Source organism: Urocitellus parryii, chromosome 8, assembly GCF_045843805.1.
Source record: "Urocitellus parryii isolate mUroPar1 chromosome 8, mUroPar1.hap1, whole genome shotgun sequence".
Taxonomy (NCBI): Eukaryota; Metazoa; Chordata; class Mammalia; order Rodentia; family Sciuridae; genus Urocitellus; species Urocitellus parryii.
The window spans coordinates 44,294,792-44,311,215 of NC_135538.1; the positions used below are offsets into that span (position 1 = coordinate 44,294,792).

Genomic DNA, 16,424 nt, shown 5'->3' on the forward strand with positions numbered 1-16,424 from the left:
CAATTAGTACCAAATCCTATATATATAGTTTTTACTGTACATATAATATCTATAATAAAGTCTAATGTATAAATTAGAAGCAGTAAGAGGTTAACAACAATAGATATTAATAAAATTATAGAATTATAAAATTATTAGAATTACAAAAATATAATGTAATATATGTGATTGTAGACTTTCTTCCTCTCTCAAAGTATCTTGTACTTTCCCTTTTTCAAAGAAAGCACTTCACAACTTTTCTTTGGCATATCTGAATTGCTACCATTACTATTCTTGCAATTCGGGACCCTTATGAAGTGAAATAAAGGTTATTTAATGCAAGTACCACAGCAGTGGATCTGATAACCAACTAAATGACTAACAGTGGGCTCTGGGTGCAGTGAACTGAGTTGACCCATGTCTTTGGAAGGACGGAATGTGATATCCAAACTGAGAAAGGTTTGTGAATTTGATATCAGGACCTTTCTGAGAAGAGGATGAAGGTATTGCAGTTCTACAAACTGTCCTTGGAAATAAAAGATTACAAGAATAAGAGACAGGTTAGCAGAAATGTTTATGTGAATATTGTATCCTGAATTGTATAGATTGGTGACTTTGCAAAAGATGGAAGTCAACATTAGAAAGAAATTTATGGCTTACTGAATTATTTTTATACCAATAGAAATTACTTTGAAAGTCTTTAATACATTTAGATTATTCTGTCTGCTATTTCTAATTACAGGCTTCAAAGGTTTGCAATTCAAATGCTGTAAGCTTTGATGTATGATTATTGATATAAGCCAAGGACTTGACACTTCTTATAAAGTAATGAAATGCTACAACATTTGTGCCTTTAAAAAAGCCTCAGAATATTCTTGTTATTATCTCTAATACCTGGTCTTTACATTTTGCATTATAGGTGGGATTAAGGACTTGTATATTATTTCCTTTCCTCCCTCCCCAGAAACACATACTATCATGAATTTGATATTTAATATCTCTGCTATAGTTTAGATATTAAAGTATCACCCAAAGGCCCATGTGTTGAAAGAGTGTTAAACGATTGGCCCATGGCACTATTGGTAAGTTTTGGAACCTTTAGGAAGTGGGGTCTAGTGGAAGGGCAGTATTGTCCTTGAAGGGAATATTAGAACCCTACCCCTTCCCCCATGTCTGCGTCTCTGTCTTTCTGTCTGTCTCTCTGTCTCTCTCTCTCCTTCTTCTTTGCCATGAAGTGAACAGACGTTCTCTGCCACACATTTTTTGCCATGATGTACTGTGTTGTCACAAGGGCAAGAAACCATGGACTGAAACCTCTGAAACCTATACTTGTCTTATATCCATCATCCTCTTCAGACTCTTTAATTTATGTATCAATTTGTAGATTCTACTTTCTGCAAATAATACACGCTTCCCTTCCCAATCCTTAAACTGTGTTTCATCAAGTTTAAGATATTTTAATTTTAGAAATGTTTAAATGTGAAAAAATTAACTATGAAAATGTTGTTAATTTTTCTTCTCCTATTTCGCCATCTAGCACTCCAGAAGTGGAGATTTTTGGCATCCTGGCCTTATTTAGTTTAGAGGATTTTTCTGAAGTTTCTATATTTCAACCTGGATGAGAAAATTCTCTTCCAATGCTAAACATTTTAAGTAAACTCTTTTATGTTTAGTTTTATTAAACAATTTTAAATTAAAAAATTTATTAAACAATCTTTCTCCATCTCTTCAGATAATCTTGTATTTTTCCCCTTTAGATTTTTAATGTGACTGATCACATCACAGCTTTCCTAAAATAAAGCCAATCATATGGGAGTAGTTGGCCAATATTTTATTTAGATATTTACATCTATGCTGTTAAGTGAGACTGGCCTATACTAGCTTTCTTTCATTCTTACATTGTTAGCTGGGTTATTCTGGCCTAGTGCATTGAATTGGGAGCAGTTCTCTCTGTTTTCATTGTCTGAATATGCTTTTTTTAAAATTGGAATCACCTCTTCCTTGAAGATTTGAATAGAATATGCCTTTAAGAGTATTGGGGTCTGTTGGATCTCCTCTGTGGTTTTTTCCCTCACCTTTGTTTTATCTCCTCTAACATCGCCTTTCAATCTTTCTCTTGGACATGGTGACAGTGGTGGCAAGACATAGGTTCTGGACACAGGGATGCAACAGCACAGGGTTTTGGTGAATCTGGGTTCATTTTTACCTCTCTTTCCTTTTCTTCTAAAATAGGTATTTCAAGCTGTAAATTTCCTAAGGGAAATACTTTTGCTTTCCAACGTATGTATTTCTGTTTTTCATATGTGTATTTTCTTTTTCTGGACATTAATTTTTTTTTTGTTTAATTAAATTTTTTTTTTAATTTAATGATGCTGGGACTCAAACCCAGGGTCTTAGACATTCTAGGAAAACACGTTACTACTGAGCCATGATCCCAGGTAGACATGCATTATTTTCACAATATACAAAAAAAATATATTGTATATAAGAGATTAGAAACTTGACAGATAATTTCTTCCTTACACTTGGAAGTATTTTCCTTTCACCTCAAGCCAAATGAAAAGGATTTAAAACCACTCAGAGATCTGGATTTTGTGGAGACAAGAGACTAATTTCAGAAGCATCACTGGAAAATACTAAATATTTAGTGTTCACTGTGACTAGATTGTTACAGTGGGAATGGAGTTTGTTGGGGAAAAGACACTTGTGTTGCTTTTCTGAGGGCCAGAGGTAACCACAAGGAGAGACAACCTTACCTGGAGCGGGCTGTGATCCTAACAGGATTAGGCCACTAGAGTCCCAGGGTTGAGAAAGAACACTGAGCAGAGTGGAATGCATCCCCTGAATTAGGGGAAATATGGGACCTCAATAGACCCACAAAGATACTCCAAGAGAAATACCAGTTTTAAACTTCTTCCACTTGGAGGAACCAGTGCCAGGTCACACTGCTGCCGAACAGGGAGAACTTTTCCTTGTCTTACCCTTACCTCCCCCTGGTTCCTTTGCGAGGATCCAGGAGAGATTCATGAGCAAAGGCTGTAACAGAAACATATTCAGAAGCCAGCCATGCTCTCTGTTCCCACTGTGTCCTCCTATGGTAGCCTGATCTGGGGAAGAGAGGCTCTGATGAAGTTTAAGTTCTATTATATAGGACTACATTGTTTATTTATATAAATGAAGCTATTCTTAAGACTATAGTGACCAGAGGACTTTTATCTTCCATGAGTGAGCAGCTAAACTATGTGACCTGACTAAAACTTTACTGAGGATGTAATGCCTGATTTGGAAAGACCACCAGGAGCTGAATCTGATGCAATCGCACAAGATGCTTTATTGCAAGCTGGAACCTGGACTCACATCGTTCCAATGCAGTGGTCCCAGGGAGTGAGCCCTGGTCCTTTGTTCAGTGAGATTTTATAGGTTTTTGGGGATACTCTATGTGTCATAACATTACACAGCAAATCATTTCATACCACGGGAAAAATCAAACAACAACTCTTAACATTGATTAGCACATTCACTGGTGGGAACAAGTTGGGTAGGGGTGATTGGTTAGTACAAGAGGGGGATTCATTTGAACTGATTGGTTTAATCCGTGAGGGGTATACACGCTAAACTACGTGGTTTCCTATCATGTTATCAATCACCCAATCACTGAGACTACTGGGAGAGGTCATCTGGCATCCCAAGTATTATCCCTGTCTCACACTGATTGGTGGTTGCTAGGGAGTTGCTATGGGTCCTAGCGAGTCAGGGACATCTGGTGCAGTAGATCATCTCAGCAGGGTGGCTAGGTGCCTAGGAGTGCTCTGTGGGTTTTTCCAAGGACAAGGGTCACGCCTGCTCCCTTTGGACAGGCCTTGAGGTTGAAGCTGGGTTTTCAAAAATGGAGTTACATCAGTTTCTCAAGGAGAAGGAGAAGGGCTCAGCAGGTTGAAGAGGCTGCGACTAGGAAGAATTAGGTGTTTTCTGATTGTGTCCAGAATCCTGCTCATTCAGTGAAATGGTTGCAGTAGTTTAGTTTGACACAGACAGCAAAAACAGAAACCATGGAAAATACTGCCTTAAAGGTAGTAATGCTATATACATTATTCTGGAAGCCACAGGAAGCATTAAAGATGGGGCAAAGACAGTAAAGTTCAAGAGTTTTGGGATAATGTGGAGATAAGCTACAGGGAGCATAGAAGAGAAAATGTACAGCAGCCCCTACCACCGGTATATTTTCCTGCCAGATGCCCCAACTTCCAAGTTTCCAGGACACACTTATAACCTCTGTACTAATGTAGCCAGACTATAATCCAAAGAATATATTGAGGTTATTTTCTATGAATAGTGGCAAAATAATTTTCTCTATCCTTAGCTAGGTTTGTGTTTGACTTAAAGTCCACAGCAGGGTTGGGGTTGTGGCTCAGTCGTGGAGTGCTTGCCTAGCTCATGTAAGGCCCTGGGTTTGATCCTCAGCACCATATAAGAAGATAAATAAATTTAAAAAGGTATTGTGTCCATCTACAATTTAAAAATCTATTTTTAAAAAAGTCCACAGCAGAACTGCAGTTTTATCAAAAGTTGACACTTCATTGTTTAAGAGATATGTATGTGTGTGTTATATATACACACACATTTATACGTGTGGGTATCATAAAGCAATGCAAAAAAATGATTAGTTCAAAAGGTAGTTCAGTTGTCACCTCTGGGAAGAGAGAAGGGTCTGCAATAGGGAGGAGCAATGCTGTAGATGCTGTGGGTTTAGGTGAGATTAATGGATAAAAAAAAAGTTTTAAATATAATACATAATAGAATCAAGGCCCAAGGGGAAGACTTAATCTTTGAGATTACCAGAGAGACTTTATCTTTTAGAAACAGTGATAAAAGGGTGTATTTAAAGATCGTGAATATAAGGAGAAAATACAAGAATTCACATCAATCGTTTCAGTAAAGTAGAATAAAGGTCATCTGCTAAGAGTCTAGGAAAACAGTGAGGGCTATGTGTAGCTCCAGTGTCTGGAACATGATTGTTGCTCAATAAACTTGTGTTGAATGAATGCTGAGTGAGGGAAAAAATTGGAATAAACACTGTAGGTCATTTGCTAGGAAGTAAACTATGAAAGAATATCAGAATAAAAGAATACTTGGATGGCTTTGTGAGTTCAACTGAGGTTAGGCAGCATGAATCTATTGTAGTAAAGCCAATTGGCAACCCACAAATTCTAGAGAAGAAAGAAAATGGTGGACTTGGGAAAGGAGGAAAGAAAAAAAAGGGAGGCGTTCTGGGGGTTAGTTAAAGCATAATTGAGGTAGTCATAGGCCCAGCCTGGCTAAAGAAGGAAATGAAGCAAGGAGGGAAACGGAACCAGCCTAGGAGAAAAAAGAAGAGTCAAGGAACTGAAGTCCCCTCTACTGACAATTGTCTCTCTAGTAGTTTATTAATATCACCACATAAGCTTGCTATCATTTCTTTTATCTTCAAGCAAAACAAAATAAAACAAAGCTTTTCTCTTAATCACATGCTAGCTACTGTCTGGGTTCTCTGCTCTCTTTTGCACTTCCTCCTCCTTTTCTCCTAATCCCACTTGATATATTTCTCCATTGAAATTCCACTGAAACCAGCCTGGTCAAGGTCACCAGTGATGCTCAGTTTGCTAAATACAATGATCAATTCTCAGTTCTCATTTTATCAGATTTATTAGTAGCATTAGACAAAGATCACTTCCTCAATTTCTTCACTTGGCTTCCAGGGCACCCTCCCCTGGATTTTTCTCCTATCTCTCTGAGTGTTCCTTTCTTCTCCTTTGCTGGTTTGTTGGTTCCTCTTCTTTTCCCTGCCTTTTTAGTCTTGAAGTATCTTAAGGCTAAATCCTCACTCCTCTCCTCTCTGCTATCTATACTCACTCCATCCCATGATACTTATATATCCCAAATATGTGTCTCTAGACCAGAACTCCTCCTGAGATTCAGACTCATACATGCATCTCCTGTTTATTCAACATAACTGGCATCTCACATTCCAACTGTCCAAAACAGAACTTCTGATTATCTGCTCCACCTGTAGTCTCCCACTTCTCGGCTGATGGTAACTCTATTCTTCCAAAGGGAAGGATAAGCCAAAGGTCTTAGTGTCACCTTAAATCATTTCTTTGATTCTCCATAGCCAATGAGTTGGCACCTTTGACTGGTACCTTCAAATATAGAAGCCAACCAATCCTCACTACATACATTGTCTTGACTCTAAGCCACCTTATTTCACTAGGTAATAGAGCAGAACAGCCAGAATAGATTTTCTTTTTCTTTTTTAAAAATATTTATTTATTTATTAGTTATTGGCGGACACAACATCTTTGTTTGTATGTGGTGCTGGAGGATCGAATCCGGGCCGCACACGTGCCAGGCAAGTGCGCTACCGCTTGAGCCACATCCCCAGCCCCCAGGATAGATTTTCTTGCTTAAACCTTCTTCCTTCCCAACAACTCTCCCCAATTCAATTTAGCCTCAGTATCATAAAGATATTGATATTCCTCTGTTCCTAGCACGCCAGTAGCTTCTCATTGCACTCAGTAAAAGCTCAAGTACTTCTAATGACCTCCAGGGTCCTCCACAATCTGTTCTCTATTATTCCATGAAACACATCTTTGCCATTCTTTCTGTGTTGCTCTACTCCTGCCCATTGTACTTCTTGCTATTCCTAGGACACACTAGGCCTGCTGCTGATTCAGGGCCTCTGCAGTGGTTGTTCAAGGCTGCAAATGCTTTTCTTCTACATCCCTCATTCATGTCTTTGTTCAAATGTCAATGGTTAATTTGAAATCATGCCAGCGGTATGCTGCTAAATGATTATCAGCTGCCTATCTGGGAGAAAAAAAAAAGTCACACTGTTTGCATTTGCCAAGTTCTATGGCATAAATATTTGGCAATTTCAAGCTACTAAGAAAATGTCACTGAATTGGCATTGCTGAAGTTGGAGCTGGGAAGAGAAGCCACACAATCAGCTCAGGAAACCAGTGCAAGATGGGTGTAGCACACCACTCACTCTAAACCACTCCCAGCTCCTCCTCCCTTTTAGTGAACCCAGCACAAATCATTTCTCATTGGCTAACATGTTATTTATTATTAGGTCTATTTATTATGCACTTCCTTCCCTATCAGACTCCCCATCCCCAGCCCCCCCAGGATTTTTTTTTTAATTTTATTTATTTATCTTTAAAATTTTTTTTTTGGTACCAGGGATTGAACTCAGGAAAACTTGACCACTGAGCCACATTCCCAGCCCTATTAGCCCTACTTTGTATTTTATTTAGAGACAAGGTCTCACTGAGTTGCTTAGCACCTCACTTTTGCTGAGGCAGGCTTTGAACTCGTGATATTTCAGGGGTGTACCACTGCACCCGGCTCCCCTGGATTTTTGTCTGTTTGTTCACTGATGTAAGATCAGTGCCTGGCACAGAGCAGTTTCCCAATACATAGTTATTTAATGAGTGAATGAGTTTCCTAGTGAGGGCAATATAGTGCAGAAAGTAACCATGAGTAAAATAGAACTTACAGGGCAGTGAGCTGTGGTGGGATCAGAAGATCTGAGAGGGTTCTGAGTAGGACTGAAGCAGGGTGAAGTGCAATGGCTGCCTTTGGCTCTGAAGACCCCGTGAGGCTGAGGAGTTCTGAGCAGCTCCCCTTTTGGTGTTTTAGAACAAACCTGGTTCCTTGGCAGAAGTATCAGAGAACCTGATTAGAAGCCTCAGGGCTTCCTGAGGTTGAATAATAGTCCCTTGTTTTGAAGCTCTATCTTTAATTTGAAGAACATTATTGCAGAGTATGTCATTACTATTGGTTTGAATTAAAGATATAATGTGCATTGAAAGTGAACAAATGGCATTTATAGGTAGGCATGTACTGAGGAGAGAGAGAGAATTCTTGGTAGTATTAGGGAATTCTCTGCAGTCATTTTTCTTTGAATAATCTTTGGTGGAGTCTTTTTTTTTTTTTTTTTAAAGAGAGAGTGAGAGAGGGGGGAGAGAGAGAGAGAGAGAGAGAGAGAGAGAGAGAGAGAGAGAGAATTTTTAATATTTATTTTTTAGTTCTCAGCGGACACAACATCTTTGTTGGTATGTGGTGCTGAGGATCGAACCCGGGCCGCACACATGCCAGGCGAGCGCGCTACCGCTTGAGCCACATCCCCAGCCCTCTTTTTTTTTTTAATTCAGGGAATGTGTCAATGTGACACATTCTTTACATCTTGATCTGGGGTCTTGAACATCTGGATCTTTCCTCTCTCAAACTCAATCATGCCCTCTTATAACTCAACTGTTCCATTCATACTTGAAACTTCTAATGAGACTTTTCTCCTCATGTGCCACTGAAGTCCATTTCTTTTCTATACATTCATTGCCACAGGGCCATACAAGTGAATGTCCGTTTTTTTATGATTTCAGAGCGTACCTATTAATTGCCCTGTCTTTCTGAAGCTCAATGTTACAGTTCTCACATTTGGATATAATAGTCTCTGTTTCTACTGCCCTTGATTTGAAAGCTATTTAACACTTTCACAGCATTCTCAAATCTTTATAACACATTTCTAACGGACATTATTCTCATTTATCCCTTTTCTCCAAATATCTTTCATTCGTAACATAAATGTTAAGTGCTTTCTGATATTTTCCTCTAACACGTAGTTGAGTTTACTGCTTGGTCCCAGAGATGTCGGTATGGAAAATATTAATATTATGCTTATTTTATCAATTAAAAATTCATATCCAATGTGAATTTCCAAAATCAGAAATGAATGGAAGACTAAATTTACATAAGTACATGTGCTGATTCCTGGCCTTTGCAATGAGTGCAAACCTCTGCAAGTGTCTCCAGAAGCACAGTAAATCCAGATCTCCTGGAAGCTCATTCTCTACAGCTGCTTATTTTGGCCTTGAGAAAACTCTGTTGTGCTGAGTATGGGTTGTGGTGCAGTGGCTGCCGTCAGCAATGTGGCCACTGAGAATTTGCTCCCTGACTCAGAGTTCTCACCCAGAGATGGCTTTTGGCAAGGCCAGCTCTGCTCAGCTGCAAGGCAGATTTGGACCTCTGGGTGGATTAACCTTTGTCCTTCACCCCAATGGGCATTTTCTGCAAGATATTTCTGGGGGACTTGCTACCCACCCATACGCTCCTACTGAAGCCAGAATTAGACAGGCAGTAAGTGTAGATAGGTAAATCGAGTCAGGTCGGATCTAGGAGGCCAATTTTGAGTGAGTCCTGGGAAGTTGGAGACTGTCCCCTGAGGGATAAGAGTTCATTCTTCTAGGAAATTCTTGTAGCCCCTGCTCCAACCTGTTGCCAAGGTAACCTGCCCCAGGAATTTCCCCTCTCTACAGGGAGCCATAAGGTTGCTAATGTGTCCTTGTCTACTCCATCCTGTCCTTCCCCCTTCAGCCCACCTATTTCCCACCTTTTGGCCATCCCACTGAGCATTCCTGAGCCTAGTCACGTCCACAGGAAGGAGAAAGATAAGGGGGAAAAGGCAGGAGAACAAAGGAAACCTAGGACATAATAAAAAGGGCAGAACACCTCGCCTCTTGGGATACCATGTTACCAGCTATGGCCCCCTTCTCCCTCGAGGGAGAAGTCTATGTTACCCCTTTTTAAATAAACCCTGTTTCATATGCTCGCCTCCGTGTGCTTCTCTAATGTTCAAACTTCAACGTGGGGGAAGCTGGACTCTACCCTGTTAGTCTTATCTGACGGCTCCTCACAGGTTTTTCCATGTCTAGATTGACGCTGTGCTAGTTTAAGCCACATGGATGGAGCATAGGCACTGACCCATTTTGCCTGATGATTCCACATTGCCCTTGGCCAGCCACCACCCTAAAACTTATCTTTGTCACAATGGTGACAATGATGTCCACATAACAGACACCACCGGATCAATACAAATTAATTCCCTCATGCTCTTTCCTAGAAAAAGCTCTTAAAATCCTTATTTTATTTTAATTCATTCAAAAAATTAATTTAATTGCCTCATTCTAGAATCTGCTTGTCATGAAGCTCACATGGAAATCAACAGTAAACAAACAATAAAAAAATGTGTTGTAATGAATGCTGAATGCCATAAATAAAACATGGCAAGGAAAGAGAATATAATAGGCTCTTTCAGAGAAGATGCAGATGGTGATGAGTACCATTAGAATAAGGTCCCACATTCAAATGCTACATACACCTAAAAACCAGGATGGCAGAAATTCCTGGAAGAATGAAATCCTACTGCATATATGTCAGGTTTTCATTCATGAAAATAGTCAAGGGAGAAGAAAGAAATGGTGGGAGTAAAAGAAAACACAAAATTTTAAGAGGAAAAGTATATACAAAGTCCCACAGCTTCAGGGTAGGCATTCTAATGACTTTAAGTGTCATCTTTTTCTACTGGTGAGTAAATGTATACTTGCAAAATCACCCAAAGGCTTAGCTCTAGTGTCTATTTTTATGCAAGAGAGAATGTGTGTGATGTCTGCCTTGCCTAGGGAAGCTGTCCTGCTCACAGCCCCCAAGCTATTTTTTCTAGCAATGCATCATGCTTTTTGTCACCTGACTCTGTTTACACCCAGAAACAGAAACAAGGAGTCCAAGCCTGATCCTGGGACAACCAATCCAGAGACTTGTGAGTTGGCCCAGGGCAATAAGCCCTGAACCAATGAGGACTAGAATGAGACAAGCTTGTCAATCAGATCTCTCTCAGGCTGTCTCTTTCTGGAATCAGAACCAGGATTTATAGAAGTGAGTTGGTAGCAGGAGAAAAAGCAAGAAAGCAGAAACCAAGAAAGGGACTGAGTCACATGGATGGTATGCACTACAGGGAAGACCAGCTTTCCTGGGCTGTTGGAGATGGGTAGCAGATACCATCAGTTTCTTCCAACTCCACATTTCCCCTGTGTTCCCCCAACATTTCCCTGGTGCCATTTGACTCCAGCTGCCAGTGTATTTCTGAAACTAAAGGCTTTATGTCCATATCTTACAGTAAGCTAGAAGTTCTAGGGAATTAATACCTCTCAGGATTAGCCCTTAGTTAATGGCTCACATGAGTTGACACATAAGCACCACCCCAGCTCCATTGTCCCCTGGGTAGATAATTCCAAAGTATATGTTTTGTACCATTTCCTCAAGATTCCCTGCTAGATTAAATTTCATTCACCCACTGTGACAGTGGCTCCATCACATATCCCATATTGCCGGCCAACCACTTCTTTCTTTCCCTGCTCCTCTAGGAGGATGCCCTGCGCATCCCACATAAAGCACTTGCACTTGAGTTCTTGTCTCAGACTCTGTTTCGCCAAGAGGCAAGAAGATGTCTTAGATCCTGAAGCAACTTGGATCTTCAACAGCCGAATGAATCACTTTTGGATGGCCATGCTTGGAGTCTTGGGAGAGTCTTGCTTTTTTCCTTTTAGCAGGTAAATTCTTGCTCAGCAAGTATTAGTTACTACTGACTTAAAGAACTTAAATTCTTAAGGCAGGAAACAGGTGTTTGGGGAAGGAAGAAATTGAAGTTTTTTTTTTGTTTTTTTTTTTAAGAGATAAACCATATCCCCTTTTAGGAAGTACTTTTAGTAAACATTTGTTTCATGTTGGGACACTCTGTTAAAGCAAAGACAGATTTCTAGTCAAAATATTTAATTTGGGCTTCATGACTTCCTATCTTGTAACTATCCTATGAATGACTGCCACATGAACATTGAGAGGCATTAAAGGTAAGAGGCACAATCGGTTCATAACAGGATTTTGAAAAGAAATTTAAGTAACCTATGCTATTGGGAGAATCCTTTGGAATAATATCTAGCTCACTATGAAGTACTTTCCTCTAACAGATGCTGCTTAAGAGGTTGGAAGGACCAGGTGCTTCTATTATGTTTATTCTAAAGAGAAAATACTTCTTCCCAACTTGAATCTACATTAGTTTCTCCATCTGTATGGACAAAGAGTGTTTATATTATGATACAACTAAATAAGAAAATACTATATTTATAACATCAAGAAAAATTACAAAACACCTAAAGTGGGTAAAAATGACTACTCCATGTCCTAGGTAGCATTTCTCTACCCTTTATTGTCTTTGAATTATTTTATATACTAAGTTGTAGAAAATTGATAATAACCCAAATGACTATTGTTCATAGAAATGCAAATGAACTATGTCCAATGGAATGCAAGTGTTTATTTCCTTGTAAATCTTGACCACTTTTGCATGTTATTATAAATGCATTTCAGCATTTCTAATTGCCTGTAAATATGTGGTAATTTGCATTCTCCCTTAAGCTTGTTGTAACATCTTACCATACTGTCATTAATTAATAAGTTGAACAAAATCTTGTACTGTGTTCATTTTATAATAACACAAGAGTCATTGTTTTTGCCTTTAAAAGTTGTCTTTTGACAATGACAAGTAGTAAGTGGAAAAAATCAAGTTGTAAATTGACATGAATTGTATAATCAAACTTTATGAGAGCAGAGATCTTGTCTGGAAATTGTTGGGAAAGTAAATTTGGAGTTGTAGGAAAGTATGTGTGTGTGTGTGTGTGTGTGTGTGTGTGTGTGTGTGTGTGTGTGTGTTACTGGGGATTGAACTCAGTGGTATTCTACCACTGACCAACATCCCAAGTCCTTTAAAAAAATTTTGGACAAGGTCTTGCTAAATTGCCAAGACTGGCTTCAAACTTGCCATCCTCCTGCCTCAGCTCCAGAGTTGCTGGGATTGTAGGAATATTTTAAGGGAAAGGTTTTCTCAAGGGGATCTGTCTGATGCAAAGTTAAGCATTTAGAGCTTGTAACCAAGCAGAGAAATGTCCAAATTCAGATTTTACAATGTACTAGCTCTGTAGCATTAGGCAACTCTTGAAGGGCTAAATGAATTAGTGCAAGTTACACCCTTCACAGTGACTGAATATATGTGGTAACTAGCTATAGCTAACCATATTGCCTCATGAATATTTTCAAAATGTTGCAAGAATAAAACTGTTTGAGAGTAATATGTGGGAGGGCACTTCCTGAGTGAGCGCCAGGCAGCCCAGAGGGTTGTAAAGGAAGCTGCGGCATTTGCTGGGGGTAGGGTGGATAGAGGAAGCACTAGTTACCAGGTTAGGACTTGACGACCTGGAGGAAAATGAAGTAGGCAATATAACGTTCTCACAGTGGAGGAGCCAGTGCTGGAATTTCTACCATAGATTTCAAGGTCTTTAAGAGCCAGACTTAGAATTCGGGCACAGAAGCCACACAGAGTAGGAAACTGAAAGACGGGTTTTGCACTAATCTGAGTGCTTGCTGGGAAGCAAGGAGAGACAAAGTAATGGGCCAGGAAGCACAGCCTGTACTGCTCCATGTGAGAGACTAGTTCTGTCCCTGACCACCAACAAGGTGGGGCAAGGGCAAGACCACCTTTTCTTCATCTGTAAGACCTGACTACCTGACTTTTGAACTCTGGTTCCCTGAGGCCCTTCAGCTCAGAGAAAAATAAGAGGAACCAGCAGTGTGTGTCACACACGCACATGTGCACACTCACTCACCCACCCACAGGGCCTCTGCACGTTTCAACAAGGGGCAGCCAAGAGGCAAATTCTATCTGCCAGCTGCAGCAGCAGCAGCTGGAACAACAGCTGACTTCTGAAGCCAGAGTCCGTGGTGTGTGGCTTGGTTCCTTCTCTTCCCAGGGTTTTGAGGAAGCAAAGATCTCTGCAAAAGAGGAAGGTCTGAAAATACTAGCAGGAGACAGATTTCTGGGCAAAATGGCAGAGGAGTTCCCAGAATAGCAGCACTGTTTCACTGCCGGAGCTTTTTCATTAAATATATATGGACCTATTGTGTCTTTTTTGTTCCCAGTGAGGTTGAAAAGGTAACATATGGTGATTCCTTTCTGTTTAGCTGGGTGGATTTTTCTTTTGAGCTTTCCCCTCTGTAGATAGGGTAAGGTGGAAGCCCTAACTGGCCAGTTAAATATATATCCTAGTTGTTCTTAACTTAACCAGTTCTTTTACATATAAATACTCCATCTTTTAAATTTCTTCCTTAGTCCTCTATTTCTCAAAGTAATGATTATGGATATGAATATGGATATGACTTAACAGAGGGGTAAAAGACTCAGACCCACATAGGGAGGTCTCATGAACCTTTGTGTCATGAGCCTTTCCCTTGTCTTCCTGATCACCAGGGAGCTCTACCAGAATCTATAGCTGCAGCCTGAGGTTGGTGGTCTGAGTTTTGTTCTCTTGGTGGAGCCCTGATCCTCCCTTGCTAACCAGCCTCATCTCTGCTCTTGCTGATACTGGGCATCCCTCTAAGTCCTGGTCAGGTTTTGCATTTGGCTTTTGGTTTAAATCATCTAAGCCACAGTCTCTACACAGAGGTTACCTCACTCTTCCTTACAGAATCATCATGGCAGTTACTTTTCAGCTACCTGCTGGGTCCCTACAGGGCTTGTAAGACTGTATCCCTCCCACACCACAGTGGAAGAGAAGGAGCTCAGGAGCACCAGACATTCTCTCAGCATGCGTGCTTGTTACAGTGTGGACATGAGGTGTCCCTCCAAATCTTCTGTGTTGATGCAAGAATATTCAGTGGTAAAATGATTAGATTATGAAATTAATAGATTATGGATTAATCAGTTCCTCCCAGTTTGAATGGACTGGTGGTAACCGTGGGCAAGTGGGGTAGGGCTAGAGCAGGTGTCACTCGAGGCATCCCCTGGAAGGGTTCATCTTCCCTGAGGTCCCTTCCCCTTCTCTCTGACTGCTTTCTAGGAAGCCATGAGGTGAGCAGCTTTTGTCCAGTGTTCCCTTTGACCATGATGTTGGACCCAGAACAATGGACTTGGCCATCGATGGACTGAGACCTCTGAGATCATTAGACCCAAATAAACTTTTCCTCCTCTAATTTGTTTTTGTTAGGTGTTTTAACCACAGTGGTGCAATGTTAACACATACCCTGTTTTTGTCCTTCCAGAGTTCTAACCAGAAAGTGTTGCATAAGCTCCCTCACTTTTCGCTTCCCTTCATCTAACAGCACCCCCAGTTCTGTATGTCAGTTCCCTCTAACCTGTCATCTCCTCTGAGCAGCCTTCCCCAGCCTGCTCTGGCCAATGCCGAGTTGCTCTCTCCATCCAGTGTGCTCCCATGGCACCTTCTGACCCTGTATGCTGGAACTACTCAGATTGGATCAGAAAGAGTCCTTTTCATGACTGCCCCCCTTAACTAGGTTACAGAACTCCCTGAGAGCAGTAACGGATTCTTTATCTTATTTGTGTCTCCAATGTCAGCCAGTGCTGACATCTCAACACTGGCTGGAATCCAAAAAAGAATTCCAAGAAAACCAACACTTATTTGGAATTTTGTCTGACATGAAGTCAGAGCATATTTGACTGCTTGCTTCCCTGGCCTCCATCTCTTTTCTCTTTGTCCCTGCGCACTAGGTGGGTGGAGGCAGGTCTCTTTCTTCCTCTCTGTGTCTGGTTGCAGCTTCTCTTATGTCATCCCTAGGGCAGCAAGTCATATCACTTTACCTTCCTCTACCTTTAGAAAGAACTCTACCTTCTGAGCCAGCCACCTTAACTGTTAACAGGGACCACAGGACAACAAAAAACCAGAAAGTTTATATCTCAAAAATGCATCCCTGTTTTCATTTATTTAACCATCAGGACACCGGGGCACCTACACATGGCAGGCACTGAGCCGACATCTGAAACCCAAATGGGAGCAAGATGCTGCAGCCTCTCCACTCAGTGAGCTCCATAGCCTAGCCAAATAGGCAGACATGAAAAGGAATAACTACAATCTGAGTAGTTCCAGCATGCAGGATAAGAAGGTGCTTATGGGAACACGCAGGATGGAATGAGCAACTATGTCATCCTAAGTAGGCTGGGGAAAGCTGCTCAGAGGAGAAGACGTCTAGGTTAGAAGGACTAACATGCAGAACTGGGGGTGCTGTTAGGTGAAGGGAAGCTTAAAATGAGGGAGCTAATTTCAGGAAATGAGAAGGGCAATCCCCACAGTCGTGGCAAGCTAAGGCCGCAAAGGAGCGATGTGTTTGGAGAACAGAGTGGTGGGCAGGGAACACATGGTTGGTGTGGGGTAGAAGGATATGATGTGGTAAGGAGGTTGGGCATAAGCTTACGATTTTGAAGCTGAAGAATCTGTAATTAATCACACAGGCAATAGGAGTCTATTGGAACGACATGCCCATACATGGCATATAACCCAGATCCATCTTTGCCTCCCTCCAACGAATATTCCAGGGAAACACCTGCTTTCTGAGCCTGTCCACAGTGCAGGTACTTCTGTTGCCACTCTCACTCCTTCCAGCACTGCCTGCTGCATGGATGGTCACTGCCTAGAACCCCTGGACCACTGAGCAGTTCAACACCCTGTTGCTGCCTCTGCATTCTCATCTGCAGAAAGGAGAATGTGGAGCTGTACTCTTATTATTTTCCC

At 41.0% G+C, this 16,424-nt stretch overlaps 1 long non-coding RNA gene across 1 annotated transcript; it reads left to right on the forward strand.

The window, feature by feature from the left end:
• Nucleotides 1–479: 479 nt before the first annotated feature.
• Nucleotides 480–14,794, forward strand: LOC113186588 (uncharacterized). The gene is made up of 3 exons (XR_003301311.1): nucleotides 480–539; nucleotides 11,217–11,402; nucleotides 14,739–14,794. It is a non-coding gene; the product is annotated as an uncharacterized LOC113186588 (long non-coding RNA).
• Nucleotides 14,795–16,424: the final 1,630 nt, after the last annotated feature.